Here is a 9,643-nt window from a genome sequence, read left to right as displayed (position 1 = left end):
GTCTGCCTTCCCCTCAAACCCTGCCACCCCAGCCCAAAAGCTGGCCAGTATTTTCCATAACATAGACATGAAAGAGAGAGGGTCAACCCCGGGCTTGGTGGTGGCGCTCACCTTTGTTCTCATCACTTAGGAGGCAGAGGCAGGTGGATCTGGTGAGTTAGAGGCCAGCCTGGTCTGCATGGTGAGACCCTGTCTTAAAAGAACCAAAAAGTGGAGGAAGAGGAAAAAGAAAAAAAGGAAGGAAAGGAGGGTAGATGATTTCAGCACCTGGATGGAAGGGATCACTGAAAAAAAATCTCACGAAGAGAAAGATCAGAGAAATGTGGTTCCTGTGGCCTTAGGACTGGCCCTGGCAACTCGCATTTGTGCCAAAGGGTTCCTGGAGGATCCAGACCCTGGCCTTCCATTCCGTTTCTCACTCAAGCTTCCCAGACCATCCTCCAAACACCTGAAACTCCAGCAGAGGAGTGTGTAGATTAATGGGACAGCCTCCACAAGCAGAAAACTGACTTTAGGCAGCGCCAGGCTCATGCCTAACTTACCTACACCAAGCTCTGCGGGGGGTGGGGGGAGCAGAATGGGTGGCAAACCCAACCCACTGTCTGCCTTTGGGGGCCCTGGAACACAGCACTAAATGAGGTAAGCAGAAGAGCAACATGCTGGGTCCCCAACTTAGGGACATCTAGTCCCTGCAGAACCATACTGGGAATTCTTGGTGAAGAACATGGCCAAGTAGATCTCAGTCTCATACAAGCCCTGCTCGTGGAACCTACTGCCTGCCCACCCTTGGCAAAACTAAATCCCTGGGAACATTAGGGAGCAAATCATTCTCTCCTGAAGCTATTTTGGGAAGCATTGTGGTTAAGAACTGGAGGTCAGGTGCCCCTGCAGGCTGGGCTAAGTGAGGAGAGGCAAAGGAGACTGAGAACACAATTCTAACACTCAGGAACCCAGCCCCTGCTCAGGGTGGGCAAGTATTAATTTATGGGGATGGGGAGGGGGCAGGGAATCTCTTAGATTTTTTTTTTTTAATATGAAAACAGAGCTGGGCGGTGGTGGTCCCAGCTCTGGGGACGCAGAGGCAGGCGGATCTCTGTGAGTTCAAGGCCAGCCTGGTCTACAAGAGCTAGTGCCAGGACAGGCTCCAAAGCTACAGAAAAACCCTGTCCAAAAACCAAAAAAGAAAAAGAAAAGAAAGCAGGCATTTCTGCATTAAAATGAGAGTTTCAATAACTTAAAAATAACTAGATAACATGATGTAAAGTGATGAGATAAAAGCACAAAAAATGTAGTGGGTGTCTGGAAAGGAAGAGGCAGCATTTGCAGGGCAGTCCTGGTGAAGCTTGGCTAACCTGCCGCCTCAGTGAAGTTCCATTTTCACAAGCATCCTCCAGTGCTGCCACATGCTGCTGGTTCCCCATGGTTCCACGCTCCGGACCCTCACACTCCACCCTGCAGCACGAACTACTGCCTAACTAAGATGGTTCTTCCTTTGTCTCAAAGACACACCCTTCCGTTGTTCTTTAGTCTTTCCCAAGTTCAGGGAGCCTGCCTAGATCTTTCCGAGAAACGCACCCTAAGGGTTTGAATCACTCAAGGCCCCGAGACTCTGAATCATGGAGTCTGAGAATCCAGCTTACCTCTTTGTCATGTGTTTTTATGTAGAAGGAAAAACAGGCATTATCTTTCCACTCCTGGCCATTCTCTCCATCCAAGCTGTAATTTAATCGCCCTCAGATCCTTTTCCCATAGCATCAGCTTGCTGGCCTGATGACCTCAGCGGCCCAGGTTTCCTCTGCGGCTTCAGTTTCATTGTCCAGCATATTTTGCCACAGAAATCTCAACACGCTTTGCATACCAGGTTGCTCTGAAATTGTTCCTTCTTGAGGGTATGATAGCTCATACTTGTAATTCTAATACTCTGAGGTGACTGAGGCAGGAGGATGGCTGTCAGTTCAAGACCAGCTCAGCACTTCAGTGCACTTGTCGTTCTCGCTGAGAACCCGAGTTTGATTCCCAACACCCACACTGCTACCTATAAATTTCAGTTCTTGGGGATGTGACTTTCTCCCTTTCCTGGCATCTACAACCACTTGCCCCTCCCCCAGGAGAGTTAAAAAATAAATGTTGGACGCTGTGAATCCCCAGATTCTGAATTTCTTGTAAACAACTTGTTTTCCCCTGATCTGAGTGCCTACAGCTGCTCTGAACATGAGACCCTCAGGAGTTCTTGATGGCAGGAGAGTAGTTTCTGGTGTGTTTGGCTCGGGCATGGCTATCCCTATATAAGCTGCCCCTGGACACAAAAAAGGGGGCATTCTTGGGGCTTTCTGACTTCAAGGATGACCCGTGTCTCTGTCTGTGTTTGTGTGTTTCAATCTCCAGCCCCTTGCCCAGTTCACGAACTGTATGGTGGCGCATAGAGCGCAGACAGGTGTATATATATATACTTGTAAAAGTATATACGTGTGCTACAAAAAATTGGGAGAATACATAAAAGCCTGAAGGGTCAGCTTGACACCAAACAGTTGAAAAGAAGAGCGGTGGTGTTGGAGGCTGTGCCAGTTAGCGTGAACCGCCACAGGCTCCAGAATCACAAGACACAACTCTCTGAGGATGTCCACGAGGTAGTTTCTAGATTGGGTGAAGTGAGCCGGGAAGCCCTGCCCTTGATGTGGGTAGTGCATTCACAGGATGCTGGAGTCCCAGAGAGTGACCTGAACGTCAGCGTCCCTCCTGCTTCTCAGCTGCAGATGGACATGGCCAGCTGCGGACGGACATGGCCAGCTGTGGAGGGCATGGCCAGCTGTGGGCAGACATGACCAGCTGCTCCAAGCCCCCGTTTCCCTCTACCCTCTGCTGGCAAGCTGAAATAAGCCTGAGAAAAGAAACCAGCACAGGGATGCTCTGGGGTGTCTGCCTTGATGGGGGACAGACAGCTGTTGTTTAAGTCACTTATGTTACTGGGGTGATAGCTGACACACACCACTTAAGACAGGAGGGATTTATTTTGACTCACAGATTGGAGGGCTTGGCCTCACAGTCGAGGCAGACCGTCATGATACTATGAACATAGGGTAGAGGAGGATGTACGCTTCTAGGCAGACAAGCAGAGAGAATGGAATACGGAAGAGACCAGGCTAACATATAGCCCCTAGAGGCATACATACCCATGGAGACCTACTTCCTCCAACTAGGCCCCACCTCCTGCCTTCCACCCCCTTCCAACAATACCTACTTACAGGAGGAGTGTGGGACCCCAAGGCACCCATATCACTGAAAAGTCTCAGCCCAGCATGGATGACAACTTCCCCATAGGTGCAGGAGTCCCTACCTGACTTACTCTTCCACATCTGTGCACTCCACCTCCTCCCAAGACCACAAGACCACAGGCCTCTGGGGCACAGCAACATCCCCCTGGCAGAGACCCAGGGGGGATTGGCTGAGATCTCAGGAAAGGGTCTGTTAACTCTGACTCCTTCCTACGATAGGTCAATGGGCCCGACCTCGAGGCTCCCTGATGGGTCACAGCTGCTCTGATGAAGATGGCAGGGGCCACTGTGCTCAAAGGACAGTTTTCTAGAATCTGGCAGTCAGAACCGTCTTGAGCCTGTGGCGCCATACAAAACATCTATGTGATAGCCAAGGCAGCAAGTTGGAATTCTTCAGCCAGTCACAAGAGAGTTCCCACCGAAGACTACCACATCAGAAACCCTAAGCATTAAGCAGACTACGGCTCACGAAGCCAAACTCCCTATGGAACCCAATGCCAGGAGCCTGTGGGTGCTGCCCCCTCTCTCTGCGCTCCTACACTGACTCAGAAAGTCAGGAGACAGTCACCTGGCAGTTTCATTGTATTGGATACATCCTGAATTTTCCCATGATCTACTTCGTTATTCTACATAAGAGCGAATAAAAACTCTTAGTTACTTTCATGAAATTATGTCCAGCAATACAAGGAGCAAGCGTGGGAGCAAACACCCTACCTCCTCCTGCTTTCCAGGTTCCAGAAATTTCTAGTCTCTATGAGTTAAAACAGTTCAGTGAGCGTATTGTTTATTTAATCTGATGTCACTGCATCCATTGTTTCTTTTCTCCTTAGTGTAGTCTCTTCAGGTCAGTGGTTCTCAACCTGCTGGCTGCGACCTATTTCGGGGAGATGTCAGACGGCCCTTTCACGGGGTCACATATCACAGTTACATTAGATTCATGACCGTAGCAAATTTACAGCTATAAAATAGCAACAAAAATTATTTTATGGTTGGGGTCACTAACACGAGGAACTGTATTAAAGGGCTGCACCATTAGGAAGGGTGAGAGCCTCTGCTTTAATTAAACATGAGTAAAGAGAGGCATAAAATATGTTAAGCTTAAAATGAGGTTTCAGAATTGTTTTGTAAAATTCATCTTTATCAATAAATAACAAAAATGGGGAAAATGGAACAGATACCAACAATGGTAGCCACTGTGGGGGCTGGGTACATTTTGTTTATTTACTTGAGTGCATTGTATTGCCCACATAAGGGCAGTGTAAATAAAAAGGGGAGGGACAATTGATCAAGCAGCTCCTAATAGGAGGGTCTGGGTAGAAATAGGCAATCTTGACTACATACACCTTCAGCCCTGGCTTGATGTTGTCATAATGAAGATTTGCTGTGGGACAATGGTCTTTTATTCTGTCACTTGTATTATTATTTGTTTTGTGTGTGTGTGGTTTTTTGAGACAGGGTTTCTTTGTAGCTTTAAAGTCTGTCCTGGAACTAACTCTCTTAGACCAGGCTGGCCTCAAACTCACAGAGATCCACCTGCCTCTGCCTCCCTAGTGCTGGGATTAAAGGTGTGTGCCACCACCGCACACCGGACCTTGTATTATTTTTTAATAAAACACTAATTGGTCAGTAGCCAGGCAGGAAGTAGAGGCGGGGTGATGAGAACAGGAGAATTCTGGGAAGAGGAAAGAGTCAGTCTGTAGTTGTCACTCAGCCACAGAGGAAGCAAGGTGAGAATGTCTCACTGACAAAGGTACCAAGCCACATGGCTAACACAGACAAGAACTATGGGCTAATATAAGTTGTTATAAGAATTAGTTAATAAGAAGCCTGAGCTAATAGGCCAACCAGATTATAATTAATGTAGACCTCTGTATATTTCTTTGGGGCTGAACGGCTGTGGGACCCGGCAGGACAGAAACCCCAGTCAACAAAGATTTCCTAAAATTCATCAAACTTTGTTTTCTATGACTGTGGAATATTTTTGCATCAAAAAGCACATCCTGTCAATTTAGCAGACACAGAATGATAATTTTCTAGGTGATTCTGTTTATGCCAAACCCAGAAATTTGTTTCAAGTGGTTCCCATGCTTAAATATGGCCTCCAAGAAGAAGTCTGGATTAAACTTGGCTCTACACCATGAGCTATAGAAACCATACAGCAACTACAGCTAGCTAGTCATTAGTAATGGAAGTCCTTGGAAGGGGAAGGGTCGTGGCTCCTGGTGTTAGTCTGAATTTTATCGCATCATTTCCATTCATTCAGATTGCTTTGCCACTTGACCCCCTCCTTGGTTGGTAATGTCCTTTTCATCGTTCAATTTATAAATATGTATTTTAGTAATTCCATCGTGGGGTCGGTATACACCCACAGGGATAATGAGCATGGAGGGAGAACCCTGTATCCTGATGCCACAGCAGTTTTGTGCGCAGAGGCAATAGAAGGGAGCTAAACAAAACGAGCAGAAGAGATGGGTGCATGTGCCTCCCTGGGGGAGGAACTACAATGTCAGCCTTTGGGCCGAGGGGGAAGTGGCACCCACGCAGACACACCTTAGCAGGGCTCACCTTAGCAGTTAGCTAGGGAACTCAAGAAATTAAGATCATATTTCAGAGAAGAGTTTCAGTGTAAAGCAAACAATCCAAACCTGTTCTGTGGCTCTAAAAGACATCTTCCAGGGGCAGGAGATGGAGCTCGGTTGGTTGGTAGAGTGTTTGCCTAGCTGGTAGGAACCCTGGCTTGGATCCTGGCACCACATAGATTAGGTGTGGTGACACTCACCCAGCACTCAGAAAGCGGAAGCAGGAGGAATTTAAAAGTTCAAGGTCAAAGCCTGCCCGACCCAAACAGTGAAGACGACAGCTGTAGTGTGCACGTTGGGAAAGGTCTGGAAAAGACAAGAAGGGAGACTGGGAGGGCTGCTTATCTACCTGGGGGTGGTCTCTCAGCAACTAAGAGCCCCAGATTCAGGGTGAGATCTATCTGGGGTGGGTGAGGTGGAGGACAGTACATGGCTCTCTCACTTGTGCAACCAGGGAAACGGTGATGACATTTAATCCTACCAAGAGGAGAGCGTGCAAGTTTCCAGAGTGATGGAATGAATTGGGCTCTACTTTTAGATGCCGAGTTAAAGGTGCCCGTGTTCCAGGCAGTGATATTGAGCAGGTGTATTCCCCCTGGGTAATGGAGAAGACAATCTGAGCAAGACAGGGGAAGAGGGTGTGTGTGTGTGTGAGTGTGTGTGTGTGTGTGTGTGTTGCAGGGAGGGAAGGACGGAGTAGCCCAAACTATGAGGCATAGGAAAGAGGAGCCAGAGATAGCCGCAGAAACCTAGAAAGACTATCATGGTGCGAATGCTTAAACACAAGCAACCGAGTGAGACTGGAAACCAACAGGTTACTCAGCAAAAAGCACCATGATAAGCCTTGCGAGAGGGGCTCTGATATTGGGGGATGGCAAAAGAACTGAGGTACTGTGCTGACCAATGTAAAGCCTGGGGGGTCACAAGATAGGTTTCTACTTTTTGTTAGCCATCTTGTTTCCTCCCAACCACCCAGGAGAGAAACTTGACTCTAAGGCCTTGTGGATTAACATCCTCTTGAAGTTAATGACTCAGACAGGCATTCCTGAACTCAACTTTCCATAGCCTCTGGGGTGCCGTGAAGCTCACTTATCCAATAACAATAGCCAGCCACTAAGCTCAAATTGTAAACCTTGCTTATGGAGCAATTTCCATGTTCATGCTGTAAAAAATGATGGATGGACAGAGCCAGAGAAATTACTCAGCAGTTAAGGGTGCCTTGTGTGTAAATCATAATGGATCCCAACACCCTTATCATATAAAAAAACACCTATATCATGTAACTAACACCCATATAAAGAGCCAGGTGTCCTGCTATGGCCTATATAGCCATAGCATTGGCTCTGGACAGGGGTGGGGTTGAGTGGAGGGATGAGGAAGGAGATGGAACAGGAAGATCACCTAGGCCTGCCGGCTTCCAACCTAGTCAAGAAAGCAGGAGCCCAAGATTCAGGGAGAAATCGCGTCAAAGGATCACACAGAGAGTGACAGAAGACAACACTCAACATTCTCTTCTGGATTCACTTGTGTACGCTCTACACACACACACACACACACACACACACACACACTTTGAAGAAAAGAGACTACAACCAGGGATTACACTTCCAGAGGAATTGTCTTGCTCAGCCTCCAAGCCAGCTGGCCTAAGAAGTCATGTACTGTCAACTCTGGAGGTTGTGGAAAAGGACTCAAGCACAAAACAAAGCATCCTTAAACAATAAAAGAGATAGAAAGTAACAGATTTTACCTGTCAATACAAATGCAGTATTTAATGACTTTAAAAACTGAAGGTGACATTTGGTTTCACCAACAAGCAGATAGAACTTGCACAACCTATAGTTTGGGCTCACTAAACCTAGGAAGGCTGGAGGAAGTAAACACTGTTTTTAACTTTCCTGCTGAGAAACCCCTAATGAAAACTGTTTCCGGGGCTCATATGGAGGATACTGTTAACTTTGGAGGAGGTATAGACTAGACAGGTGGAAGGTCACTTTTTGTTTCTATGAGAAATACAACCCCAGGGCATGGTCTATCAGCAGGGAGGCAGGGCAGTAGGAAATGGTTAGTCACACCGCCTCTGCAATCAGGTGACAGACGGAGGTACATGCTGATACCCAGCTAGTTTTCTCGTTTATTCAGGGATACTAGCCCATGACATAGTGCTGTCTACATCTGAGTGGGTGTTCCTCACAGCCATGGCCAGTGGTATGCCTTATAAGTGGTTTTAAATTCAGTCAGGCTGATAAACAAAGATGAATCATCACGGGAAGGCACGCAGGCTTGTGTGCAATATTCTTTTTATGAAAGTGAGGCCGGAGTGCAGTGCCGTGGTGGGACACTGGCCTAGCATGGACACGGCCCTGCAGTCCATCCTAACCCTCGAGAAAAACAGGACTCTGCTGTGGTTCAAACGGAGCAGCCATCATGCGGGTGTGTTCTGTACCTACGGGATCGCGTTTCTTTGGAACAACGAACGGCTAAACAATTTCCCACTATTCCCGTTTCTAACTGGGGGGAAAGATACCGTAAACTAGGTCGGCATATTGCTGGCAGATAAACCTCAGCTCCTGCTGTTCCTAGTCTACCATGGCTTACACTCAATAGACTCCTTGACCTAGCTTTCCTTTCTTTCTCCAGCTGGGCACTTATCCCAGCACCCCAGTTCAGCAAAGAGAAGCGAAGGCCTCCTAGAAGTATCCATGCTCCCCAGCTCTGCTTCCTTCCCCCACTGCACAGGCACTGAGAGGTGGGGTTAGGGCTCTAAGGCTGCACACACAATGCTACACACTATAGCTCAGCAAAGACAAGGGAAGTGAGATCTGTTCTCCTTTACCCAGCACTTGGACAGCAATTCTGTATATAACCTACTTTTACTCTTAGCCTAACTGAAGCATGGCCTTTACAGGCAATGCCGGACATACTTTGGAGGGTGACAGATGACAATAACATACTTCTAGTCTCAGATGTTTCATAGAGGATTTTTTTTTTGTTTGGCCAACCCAGCACCTCAAATTAACAATAAAAGTCAGTGTAATAGGACTGGAGAGATGACTCAGTAATTAAGAGCAAAGACCGCTCTTCAAGAAGATCTGGGTCTGATTTTCAGACCCCACATGGCAGCTCACTGCCATCTGGAACCCTCGTTGCATGGAACCCAATGCCACCTTCTAGCCTCGGCGCACTAGGCATGCACGCGGTAAAGACACATATGCAGGCAATACACCATACACATAAAATGATTTTTAAAAAAGTAAAATTTAAGCTGGGCAGTGGTGGTACACCTTTAATCTCAGCACTTGGGTGGCAGAGGCAGGCGATCTCTGTGAGTTTGAGGCCAGCAAGAGCTAGTTCCAGGACAGGCTCCAAAGCTACAGAGAAAAACCCTGTCTTGATAGACAACAAAACAAAACAAAACAAAGTTAATATATTTTCCCCATAGTTCTTTGCAGTGGAACCAAGAAAAGACCTCAGAACACACTGGAGGTCCTGCAGGACACTGTGATTAAAAAATCGCATATCCAGTAAGTACTTGGCACAGCTTCTCAAAAGCAAACACCAAGTCAGGACACAAGTGGTAGGAGAGGGGCAGCCACAGACCCTCCAAGTCGGCTCTTCCTTTCAAATTAGGAAAAGGATGCCCTCTGTAACGATCAGTCTGGTGTAGGCTATACATCTACACATCAGCTCAGAGTGGTTTCAGTTACCATCCGTATGTAGGGCTGTGTCTGCCATCCGAAGTAGGTAAGGCAGTGTTCCTCACACTTGAGGGCCAGCAAGACGACTCAGAGG

This window comes from Alexandromys fortis, unplaced genomic scaffold (assembly GCF_014885135.2).
Source record: "Alexandromys fortis isolate MF-2015 unplaced genomic scaffold, M_Fortis_MF-2015_v1.1 scaffold_30, whole genome shotgun sequence".
Lineage (NCBI taxonomy): Eukaryota > Metazoa > Chordata > Mammalia > Rodentia > Cricetidae > Alexandromys > Alexandromys fortis.
This window is presented reverse-complemented; position numbering follows the sequence as displayed.